This window comes from Pinus tabuliformis, chromosome 6, assembly GCF_031772625.1.
Source record: "Pinus tabuliformis cultivar Carrire ecotype Pingquan chromosome 6, CPIR1, whole genome shotgun sequence".
In the NCBI taxonomy this organism is placed as follows: domain Eukaryota; kingdom Viridiplantae; phylum Streptophyta; class Pinopsida; order Pinales; family Pinaceae; genus Pinus; species Pinus tabuliformis.
This window is the reverse complement of record NC_142292.1, coordinates 508,492,807-508,505,775: the sequence shown is the minus strand read 5'-3', so window position 1 is coordinate 508,505,775 and position 12,969 is coordinate 508,492,807. Positions and strand designations below refer to the sequence as shown.

Below are 12,969 nucleotides of genomic sequence, written 5' to 3'. Positions count from 1 at the left end.
GAGAGAGATGGAGTTGGAGGGAGAGAGAGAGAGGGAGGGAAATGAAGGAAAAGAGAGAGTCGAAGTCCAGCGTCCCGTAATGCAACGCAATTCCGAGATTCTTGTGAAGTGGAGATTTGAATGGGAAATGATAGGTAGCTATAGTCAATGAATGATATTTTAATTTCCATGAAATAAAAATAGCTTATAAGATTATTAGATTACGTGATTTTGGTTTTGTATATATATTTTTTTTATTCAATAGTAAAGAGTAATGAGTTGGTCTAATTTTTTAATAGTTTTTTATTGAAAATATAATGTTAAAAAACCTTTGTTAACATATTGTTATAGTTATTTTCGCTATCTTAAAAGTATCCCATTTCAAAATGAGATGTTTTTCGGATTCCACTGTTTTATGTGTTAGTTCTTAATTGAATAATATGAATCTTTGCTCTCTGTGAAATATTAATTCCAGTGTACACTTTTTGTTGGAGATTACAAGTGGAATTCATGACATAGTACTTCTTTCTACCAAATTCTTTTCCATATACCCATTTCTCCATAACAAAATCTTTAACTCCTTGCTATTTGTGGGACAAACATTGAGGAAGATATTACATATGCATCCATTTGTTGTTTTGTTTCATCCATGTTTTATTTCTTTCACTCATGCCTTCATGGAAGACAACTTCATCTACCTACGCACTTTTGCTCACCTCTGTGTAGATATTTTATGAGACACACTATAGCAATTGCTTGGATGGGAGCTGCCCCTCTTCCACTCAACATTATCTCATAGGGACTTAACTTTTTATTTTGAACTTGCTCATGATCAAGTATTTTTGGATTTTCTCAATTTGTTTCCATTTTGAAATGGGGCCCCCAATTCACACTCATGAAAGAACTAGAGGCCCAACAAACATTTTCTTCATTTTCCAATTACATAATTCTGCCTATAAATATTTTGAATAACATATAATATTTTTCATCCTTTTAAAATTCTCTTATTTCTATATTTCTACGGTCTTCCCATTAAGCTTGCTGTTGAAATCAATTCAGAAATACTTGTACTCATTTACTACTTTCTTTGGAAGTGTAACTTCATTCACAACTATGAACGGTATGTAGCATTTTCCTAAGCAGATTTCATGTCCGTTTTCCTCCCCGTCTGTAATCACTAAAATGGTTTTTTAACTGCATATTCGGATTCAGCACCCTGAAAAACCCCTGGGATGGTTTCATTGTGCAGAAATTAGCTATCAAACTTGGATTCCAATAAATTACTGCCGGATTTTCACCGGAAAAAATCGCCAGAAAAACTTTCAAAAAGTCGCGTTAAAGACTACTGCCTAATCCAAATGCAACGCTGACAAGATTTCACGTCAAAGCTGGAAAAACGTGAAGAAGCCCATGTTCCAACAAGCAATGTCGTTACAATCCCTTACTCCGATCTCCTGGTATGCTTATTTTAAACTTTATTTCATAGATTCCTATAGATTAAGTTTTAGGCTGCTCAAAATAGATTTAGATTTACAATGGAATATAATGTTCTTTAACGCTCTCACTGGGTTTGATAATGTTTTTTTTTAAATTCTGAAACTCAACATTGGGTGGTCACAAGTGTCCAAAATGCATTGAAATTTGCAAATTTTTTGCTAGGTTTGTTTTCACATTTTCACAATCATGGATCGCATTGGAGTTAGAAAATAAAAGAGAGTTTGAACGGAAATTGTAGTGGGCTATACCACTCGAATTGCACACTTGAAAAAGATGGGAAATCATGGAATCAATGAATTTCTGATAAAGGACCTGATTATGCAAACTGGTACATCATTGAGTTGAGAAGTAATTCACCCAAATGCATTAGGTAGATCATATTTTGCCAATGCGTTAAGCCCTCTTTCAAAAGTAATGTACAACAATAATTTTCGGAATTGTCCTTTGAATCATGTAATTAGGAATACTGTGCAAACCTTTTTTGTTCAGTCTTCTTCACCCTTCTTAGCAATAGCCACGAGCCACGAGGTTCTTCCTGTATGCTCGGCGCCATTCGTTTCAATCTTGCCATGCTAGTGATGCACATCATCTTCATCACCAAAATTCTTCCGACTGTCTTGAATAACTTTTTGCGCCAATCCTTAACCCAACTTGGCTATTGTCTTGTCCCTACTTATCCCGTATAAACATAGAGTTCGATATTTTGCTTTTGGTCGGGAGGAAAAGACTTTCTATATATTTCCAATGAGAAAACATACACTGTTTCCCAGATCTCTCAGGAATGTTATTACAGAGACATAACTACATAAAATATTAATTTATACTTGTCTTTCAGACGTGACACCTGATACTTCTTTAGCAATCCCTTCAATAGCTTTTAAGTTTTATATAGGCTCCCAGGCTTAAGATCTGAGATTACTTCATCATTTGCCAATTTTTTCCTTGCAGCTGTTCTTGTTGGCATGCCTATTGTTTTCTGGTTCAAAGTCCATATGCTAGAGGAAAAGACTTTCTATTTATTTCCAATGAGAAAACATACACTGTTTCCCAAATCTCTCAGGAATGTTATTACATAGACATAACTAGATAAAATATCAATCTATACTTGTCTTTCAGACGTGACACCTGATACTTCTTTAACAATTGCTTCAATAGCTTTTATATAAGCTTCCAGGCTTAAGATCTGAGATTACCTCATCATTTGCCAATTTTTTTTCAGTTGTTCTTGTGGGCATGCTTCTTGTTTTCTGGTTCAAAGTCCATATGCTAGAGGAAAAGACTTTCTATATATTTCCAATGAGAAAACATACATTGTTTCCCAGATCTCTCAGGAATGTTATTACAGAGATATAACTAGATAAAATATTAATTTATACTTGTCTTTCAGACGTGACATCTGATACTTCTTTAACAATTGCTTCAATAGCTTTAATATAGGCTCCCAGGCTTAAGATCTGAGATCACTTCGTCATTTGCCGATTTTTTTCTTGCAGCTGTTCTTGTTGGCATGCTTCTTGTTTTCTGGTTCAAAGTCCATGGCTAGCTTGCTTTTTTTGGGATATCAACATCTTGCTTCTCTTGCTTTTTTATCACATCAGTTAGCATCAGTTTCTTGGCATTGTCTTTTTAGGGAGGGGATTGTTGGAAGGTTGGGTCAGGTCATCATCAATTTGAATCAGAAAAAGACTGAATTGCAAAGAGCAAAAAAAAACGGAATTAATGGTCTCATAGACTATTTTTAGTCTCGTGGACCTTAAAAGATCATTTCATTTCACTTAGGGAGAGGGGGTGATAAAATCCGGTCTACCTGGAAACCATCCGTTTCAATGTAATTGGAAATAGTACACTGTCACCACGTACTCATTCGCTGCACTTTGGGTTAGTGTTTGTTAAATTAGGGGGAGAATCCTTAGATGACTTGGTGAGTTAAACTACAATGCAATAAATGGTCACTGACACCCAATTCAAACTACCAGCGACTGTCCTAGACAAGTATTTTCGTAATAATGGAAAAAACAGCAAGCAATAAGTGATTAAATGGATAAAAATTCACATGGCAAATGGTGCAATATTTACCTATAATTCAGAGGATGAAGTCTATAGCAATTACTCTATGAAGGATATGCCAAAAGCAACAAAAATGAATTTACAACAAACTGTAAATTGACTGTTTAGAGGCTGAAAAGTACACATAAACTAAAGCAGAAAATTAATATGAAGTTGGGCACACAACGCAATGCAATTATATGATAAAAGAACATTAAAACAGAAACTACAACAAATAGTTGACTGTTTTTATGAATTGAAGGTTATTTTTATGTAATTTTTTGAGTTTTTTAAATGATTTTTTACGATTATTATGCATGAAAACTGAAAAACACACGCACTTCTATTTCCGTGCCATAATGCAAGCTAATCTTACTGTAATCTATCTAAAACCTGTAATCTATCTAAAACAGAATGAAAATGAGCTAAATGCCTACTCAAATATGCCTAATAGTGCATGTTATTCTATAAGAACTTGTTGTTTAGTAAACTAGCGCCTTTTAATGGAGTCAAAGAGATAAAAGGAAGATAAAGTGAGTAGGGAGGAAGACAATTTGAAGGTTATCTCTCAAATCCAATTATAAGATCAAGATTAAATATTAGTGAAAGCATAAGAAAACAGAATTTTCACACGTGAAGAACTTGTAGTATTTTCCAATGAAAATCTGTATTTTTATTATCTAAAGTTCTAAATTGAACTAAGTTTTGATAAGTTTTCACAACTTGTAGTATTTTCCAATGAAATTCTGTATTTTTATTATCTAAAGTTGTAAATTGAGCTAAGTTTTGATAAGTTTTCACAGCAAGACTCCAAGGTATGAACTAGCTTTGCTAAATGGGGAAACACTAATCCCGATCCAGCAAAATAGATCCACCACCACAGGTACTCCATACTGGTAGTTAATCTCAATTTTCAATTTCTCTAGGGGAATAAGCAAAGGCTAAGGGGGAGAAGAAAGCACAAGCACTGAAGATCTCACAAAAGGAAATTGAAGTCTTCTTCTCTTTGCTTGTAATAATGTATAGAACCAGAATGAGGAAAGAATGCGGAGACAAAAGATAAGACAGAAAATAGAAGGGAAGTAAAAATAACAGTCTCCAAATATAGCACTCCTTTTTTGAATGAAAATAGCATTTGCATGAAAAAACTACCCTTCCAAAAGATCACCTTCCTTCCATCATAACCACCCATAAGACAAATTACACTGTATATGGCTAAATTTTTCTTTCAATGCACCTTTTTCATGCCTAAAACAGACCCTACAAATTTCCTAAAGGTAGAATCCCCTAGAAGTAAGCCTTAAATTATGGAATAAGTGAGGATAAAAAATAGTACGATGAGCTAGGCTAATATTAAGAAGGAGAAACTTTAAAATAACAGCGTAAGCTCCTCTATGCCAAGTACTCCTTAGCTAAGGTCATATGAAATCCTTCTAGGGCTCAACATTGTCCAAAAATAGCCAATACCTCCATGTGGGCCCATTGATCTCAATATAGACCATGCCAAATGTAACTGGTCCTTGGAAATTCATAGTGTTCGCAATGATTTGTGTTAATTATTGTAGCTTGGGAGGTACTTCTGCATTTGTAGTGCCGACCGAGCTTATTTCACTCTCTAGGCACTTTACTTTATAAAGTGATTATATAAAGTTCGAAAGTGTACTAAAAAGTGACTTTTTATAAAGTGAGTGTGACTGTATAAAGTTGGGTCACTTAAGAGATTTAAGTGGGCCCAATGTGAGATTAAGTCATGATCGTTGATCCTGAGATGGTGAGATTTAATCTCAACCATTGAGATCTAGGGTTAGGGATTTTGGTCATTAAAGAGAAATAAAAAGAGAGAGGTAGAGTGAAAAAGCACACTTTTTTTCTAGAAGAGAGGAAGAGGAGTTGAGCAGAAAAAATAGAGGAGCAACAAAGAGAAGAAGGGCACAAATCCCAAGGAGAGAAGTCTTCAGATTGGGCACACACTTCTAGGAAAAGTTTCCGCCCATTAAGCAGGTTGTACAACTGAGTATGGGCACGATTTTCTAGGCAAAGAAGTGAAAAAAATCGATGCATATATTGTTGTACCGTACTGTTGGAAAATGAGGAGACTTATGTATTATAGATGATTTTCCTTTATAATTACTTGTGATATGTGTTGGCCTTTTATTTCTTTATTCGATCTTTGTTCATCAAGCAATTACCAAAACAATGAAGATCACACCACAACAAAATACACAAGATATAGGCTCCAAGCCAGGGCAAAACCCCTCCAAGGGGAAAACCCAGAAAATGCTTCTCTTCTTCTTTGGAATCTGTTTACAAAGAGACTTCCAAGACCCAAAGACTAGAGCCAACAACCCCACCAAGCACCATGTCATCCCCCAGCGAGATCTTCTCCAAGGTAACTTCCGAATTTCAACCTACTGCAACTTCATCCCAAAATTTCGGCCCTGTAATTTCGACCTCCTGCAATTGCAACTTCACAGAAACCCTAGCTTCGTATGTGTAAGAGAGAGAGAGAGAGATATTTTCCCAAGAAACTTCACTCTTTTCTTCCTTTCTTCGTCCTTCTTCGCACTTCTTCTTCTTCGCTATTGCAAATCAAATTGACTTGAGTGAGTGTCCAAATGAGATTGAGCTCCTTTATATTTATAGCCTCCTTAAGGGGTCAAATAGCCCTCCTTTAGGCCGACTTGATCTTGCTTTTGGGCCGACTTGGTCTTGGGATACAAAATGGCTTTTCCTCGATAAAATAAATTTCTTTCTTTATTACAAAGACACATGACCAATAATATTTTTTATACTAGAAAGACCTAGAAAACCTAAAAGCACGAAGAACATGCTTTTGACTCAAACTTGAGTATGAAACCCATACTCCAAAAATAAAAATATAATTTCTCTTTTCTTTCTTTTTCTCTCTTTACAAAGAATATACAATGTCATGATTAAAATTAGGTCATTATGAAGACGTAACCTAGTTACAATTTTCAACACTCCCTCTTAACTAGGGAGGTATTTACTATTTATAATCCCATTACATGGTACAAGGAATCTCAATCTTGAAGCATTCTCATAAGAAGAGTCAGATTGATAAGTCATCTTTTTGTCAAGCATCTTTATCATAACCAACACTGTCATTAAAGGCCTTAACTAGACAAGCTCAACCTTATTTGAGAGCATTATGCTAGGAGGCTTTACGTGAGCTACCACACTACCTCTTAAGTCACACACCCCATCCGGATGTCCACAAGGTATGTCCTTTTAGGACTATTCTTTTCTTGGATTCCCAAATCTAGATCCTCAAAGAATATTGGTCCTCTTTGACTACTCTGACCTTGGATGCCCTACCTCATCCTCAAAGAGTGTCGGTCAACAACTTCTTTCCCTGGATTCTTCAATCCATAAGAAGTTCTAATCTCAGATGCTTATCCAATCCTTCAGATTCCATTTTTTCGTTATGGCCTTCACTAAGACGTATGGTTGTTATTCCTAGTCTAGTGCTTGACCCATAAAGACATGAATTGCCCAATATCACTCCCTCCCAATAAGGAAAGAGATATCAACCGGACCAAGATTACCTATCAGGTACTCAAGCTTCTTGTTTGGTAATTCTTTAGTCAAAATATCTGCTACCTATTCATGTGTAGGTAGATAGTGGAGCTTCACGACCCCATCTCATACCAGGCTTTTGACATAGTGGTACTTGTTTTTTATATGCTTCGTCCTAGCATGAAACACCGAGTCTTCTATCAATCTAATGCAACTTTCATTATCACAATGTATCCATGTAGGGCTAAGTGGTCCTTCAAACAAGTCTGATAACAACTTCTTGAGCCAAACTACTTCCTGACAGACTTTGCTTCCAGGCTCCAGCAACATATTCAGCTTTAGCACTACTCAAAGAATTTGTATCCTGCTTTCTACTCATCCATGAGACCATGGAGGAACCTAGGTTGAAGCATCCACTTGTTGTGCTTCTTCCGTCTATCTCACTGCCACCCTTATCTGAATTTGTACATCCCATGAGTTAGATTTCATTACTAGTATACCAGAGTCAGTGATGTATGGTTCCACACAAATATCTTAGGATATGCTTGGCTGCAATCCAATGGTCATGTTTTGGCTCCATCTGAAACTGACTGAGAACATTTACTGTGAAACAAATGTTTGGTCTCGTATTTACTAGATACATCAAGGATCCAATCAACTATCTATAGCAAGTAGGATCCACTAGACTAGACTATGAATTCCTCAAATTCTTTAAATTGGTAATCATAGGAGTCATCATAGGCTTGCTATCCATCATGTCAAACTTCTGAAGTATCTTGATCACATACTTACCTTGACAATATATATTTCCCCTGGATTTTGCCATATTTCTAGTCCCAGATAATAATGCATAATCCCAAGATCCTTCATATCGAACCCGACTGCTAATTGCTTCTTGCATTCTCAAATTTGATGCTTTACACTTGTGACTAGTAGATCATCCACATACAAGAGTATGATGACTGGTTCATCCTAGACCACCTTGATATATAGGTTAGGATTTGCAAAACTCTTGGTAAAACCAAGTCTTAATAGGTATGCATCCATTCTTCCATACCAAGCTCTAGGTGTTTGCTTTAAGTCATATAGATCCTTCTTCAACCTGCAGACGTGAGTCTCCCTATGATTTATTTCAAATCCTTGAGGTTGCTCAATGTTATCCTCTTCATTAATGGTCCCATCAAGGAAAGTTGTCTTGACATCCATTTGATGGATGTTCCATCCCATAGTAGCATCCAACGAAACAAGTGATCTTATTGTTGTATATCTAGCTGTGGGAGCAAAGGTTTCCACATAATCAATCCCTTCTTTCTGCGAGAAGCCCATTAGAGAAATTTGAGGTATAAAATGGGCCTCCTAAGGAATATTATAAAATAATAGTGAACATAATAAAATAAGATTAGATTACATCATCAAATTTTAGAGGGAAAAAAAATTTACTTTTTTTAACTTATCTCCCTATAGTTTTACTTATGTTAAAAATCAATTAACGGAGCAATGAAATACAAAAAATATTGCGGAAACACAAATACAGAAATGCATAAAAAAATAGAGACACAGATACACATGGTTCACGCAATTTGCGCTACGTCCACAAAGAAACAACCAGTCCTTCCTTTTATATTATGCAGCGAAATGAAGAGATACAACCTTGATTCAGATTTAGACAGGAATGCAACAAATTACAGAAATAACCATTAATACATAGATGCAACAGAAATAATACTTCATTTCATTAATGTAAAATACTGAAATATGTTTACAAATAGAAATGGAAATAAACTAGCTTGGGCGATGGTAGCTTATCTCTAAGGAGAGATGTGGCGGCTACATGCCTCTAAACTCTATTACAATGAGGCTCAAAGGCCTATTTATTGTTTAGAAACAATGGAAAACCCTAAACATCCAAAAACCTAACCCTAGGAGATGAAGCGCCAAACTATGGGCCTCGTTTGGGTAAATTGGTACATCAACTTCCTGGGGTCATAACTTTGGCATATGATCTCCGTTTGACGGGCACAATACCTTGTTATAAGATCTATCCGAGGACTACAGGTCCCAGTTTTCCCAAAAAACGTCATTTAGGGCCTCAAAACGGCTTCGAAAGTTCAGGACCTGAAAAACTGCCGAAAATAGTAAATTGTGCTAGAAATAAGGAAACTGAAAAACTAAAAGAGATAGTTGTGGGGACCCAAGTGGGATAGGCAGGTGGCCACCAACATCCACCTGGATCATTCCTCCCCCCTTAGGAAGTAATGGTCCCCATTGCGTTGAGTGCCTCCAAGAGATGGGAAAACTTTTGCTAAACTTGGTCCCTGGTGAGTTGTTCTGCAATCTTTGATGTATGCAGTAATGGTGGGAAGCATGGTCGAGGGCTGTCCACATTGAACACTCTATGCAAGCCAAGGAATGGGGGAATGCTGTGCTCCAAAGCATTGTTTCCCACAACCTTGGTAATGGTGTAAGGACCATATCGTAGTGGTCAAAGCTTCTGATGGGCTCTTGTAAGGCATTCTTTCTGCAGATGCAACCAGAATTTGTCACCCACTTGAAACTTGTGTGGCACCCGATGTTGATCACGTCGCTGCTTGTACTTGGCATTTTCCACAATGGAGCAGTGATATCTCGGCCTGTTGGGTAGAGGTGCTCTAGGAGTCAGATCGAATGAATGCTTGACCTGATAGTGCAACGGTACCCCTGTGGGTGAGGAGAAGATGTTCCTGTATTTTTTCATGACCGCATTCCCTTGCTTCTGCTACGTGGAGGAACCCTTCCCGGGGGCCGTGGATGTGGCTACGATCTCCCCCCCTACTTTGAGAGCGAACCAGAAAGAAAATGAATTTCCTAGTTTGGAACACGATCTTACTGCATTTCTTAGCAGAGATCAAAAAGGTGGCGGTAGGTGGGGCTACCTCCGGTATCCTGTATAATGAATTACCCAAAGAAATAATAACAATGCGAGGCCTTGACTCATATACAACATGTCGCTTCCACAAGTATGGTTGGTCTAATAATACATCACAAACATCAAGAGGTGCAACATCACACAATACCTCATCTGTGAAGGGCTTGATGTTGTAGGGAAGGCGACACTGCTGGCGGACTTGGAGATCTCGTCCTTGGTGAAGCCACTCGATACTGTACGACTGCGGGTGTGGTGTAGTCGTAGGTTCAACTACTTCACGACCTCTACTGAAATGAGGTTCTTTTGGCTACCATTGTCGACAATGAATTGCAACGGCGAACCCTTCACCCACATTTGTGAGTGGAAAAGACACTCCCCCTCCTTTGGATCTTCGGGCTCATTCTTCTAGATCTTTGCGGTGGCAACAATGGCGCTGGGCTTCGCATCAATGATCTGCTTCCCTTTGTCATTCCTCTTGTCGGGTTTTGATTCAGGGTCAGAACATGCATCTGATTCTAAAGCCTTCAACTCGGCCACCAACGACTACTTGGCCTGACACTCACTTGTGTTATGAGTGGGGCTCTTATGGAACTTGCACCACTTTCATATGTCCTTCTTTGACTTCGTGGTGTTGTTCTTTTCTTACGGCTTCGATGGGTTGTCTTGGCTCACACCGTCTTGGCTTTGTCCTTGGTTCTGCAGTTTGGGGAAGCCTTTCCCTTGCTTCGGATTCGCAAATCCAAAGTCTCGCTTCTTCTGTTTAAACTTCTGCTCGATCTTGACAGCGTATCGGTACGTCATGCCGAGCAAGGAGATGTCCGGGAACTCCATCTCATCCCGGATGTACCTATGTAGGCAGCCACGGTATTTGAGTACCAAATGCTGCTTAGAATCCTCGATACCCAACTTTGTGCAAAGGGTATGAAAAATATTGGTAAATTTCGGCACGTCTTGGTCCCTTCCCTGCCGCAGCATGGTTCACTTTATGTATTTATCCTCATAGCTCCCGACAGGGTAGTACTACTCCTTGATGGTGTCCCAGAACAAATTCCAAGTGGGTGCGGTTGAAAATAGTGAGTCCGTAATTTCATCCTTCTGTTCGCAGTAGGTTTCCCACCAATCCTTAACGTGCGGGGTGGCTTTGAGAAGAGCGAAAGTAATCTTTTCCTGGCTGGAAAAATCATGAACAGAAAAATACCCTTCTAGTAGATTTAACCATTTATCTACGACATCTGCATCTATCTAACCCTCGAATATGGGGATTTCAAAGTTAACTTGTACCTTAAAGGGTGTGACTTCTCCAGAGTAGCCACTGGAAGTAGATGCGTCGCCCTTGGGTAGCTGCTGAAGGATCTGAGCAAAGTTGTCCATCATCGCGTTCCTTTGTCGCTCGAGGGCTTCTTCGAGCAAGATTTTGATAGGATCTCCTGCCCCCTCATCTTTCTTTTCTTCCGCCATGGGAGGCCATCGGGATTTGCGAGGCTAGTCTTGCAAAGGTTCGACCAGTTCAAGCCCTAACTCCTTATATCCCGACCTCGTTGGGGACATGCAAAGAAAAACAAAGAAAGAGCATACCGTTCTGATACCATTGATCCGAAATTAGACAGGAACGCAACAAATTACAGAAATAACCATAATTACAGAGATGCAGAAAAAATAATACTTCATTTCATTAATGTAAAATACTGAAATATGTTTACAAACAAAAGTTGAAATAAGTTAGCTTGGGCAATGGTAGCTTATCTTTGAGGAGAGATGTGGTGGCTACATGCCTCTGAACTCTGTTACAATGAGGTTCAAAGGCCTATTTATTGTTGAGAAACAATGGAAAACCTTAAACATCCGAAAACCTAACCCTACGAGATGAAGCGCCAAACTATGGGCCCTATTTGGGTAAATTGGTACATCAACTTCCTGGGGTCGTAACTTTGGCATACGATCTCCATTTGACGCACACAATACCTTGTTAGAAAGATCTATCCGAGGACTACAACTTTTGCATGATCAGCGTCGGTCAATGACCCATGTTGGTCCTAGTTTTCCCAAAAAACATCGTTTAGGGCCTCAAAAGGGCTCCGAAAGTTCAGGTACCGAAAAACTGCGAAAAATAGTAAATTGTGCTAGAAATAAGGAAACTACAAAACTGAAAGAGATAGTTGTGGGGGTCCAAGTGGGATAGACGGGTGGCCACCAACATCCACCTGGATCAAACCTACAACATATTTGCTATAATTTCCTCTTTGCTCTCACACAACCTCCTCTCTCTCTCTCTCGCTCAGAATAATGCTACACAATCGCAATACAATTCTCTCATATAGACCGAGGGTTGCCTTCTAGGGAAAAAAAACCAGTGTGGAAAAAGTCTGCAAAAAATCCCGATTTAATCCTAAAAACGCGATTTTTTGAACTAAACGATTTAATCCCCTGACTTTTTGGAGACTTTTTCACAAAGGAAAAGATCGCGATTTTTTCCTTATACTCCCGATTTAATCGGGAGTCGACCCAAAAAGTCTTCCTCCCTTCCCAAGCCGTGGATAAAGAGGCTGCAAAGGTGAAAAAATTGTAAGTTGAAGCTTCCATCCATGCATTTTCAAGTTATTGCATTGTATTGTTTGTCATACTTCTTGCGAGCATAGTAGTCTCATTTGTAATCTGTTAGTTTTGAGGTTAAGATATGTTTTTGTTTTCCAAGGAAAAACAAATCTTTATACTTCATATTTCTAGTTAGAAAGTAAAGTATACATTGGCTAAGCCTCCAGGCTTTCAGTGATCCAGACTCTAACAACCACTGCCCCTTCAAAAGATTACAAAAGTACCAAAAGGACAGGCATACAACAGTCTTCCGTAGAAAGAACCCCACACCATCAAAAACATTGTTACAGTTGTTGAATGCTTCTAGAAGAAACAACAAAGAGGAGGTCATGAAGATCAAATAACAACAACTTGTCCAAAAAAAAACAAAACCAGTGCCTCAAAAAAGAACCCATTTTTAGACAGGAACAAAG

At 38.2% G+C, this 12,969-nt stretch overlaps 1 long non-coding RNA gene across 1 annotated transcript in view; it reads left to right on the top strand.

Annotated features, from left to right (window-relative positions):
• Positions 1-1,092: 1,092 nt before the first annotated feature.
• Positions 1,093-12,969, top strand: part of LOC149259536 (uncharacterized) — a 122,840-nt gene continuing 110,963 nt past the window's right edge. Inside the window, exons 1-2 of the long non-coding RNA XR_016265468.1 lie at positions 1,093-1,099; positions 1,354-1,436. This is a non-coding gene — a long non-coding RNA (uncharacterized LOC149259536). The remainder of the gene's footprint in view (positions 1,100-1,353; positions 1,437-12,969) is intronic.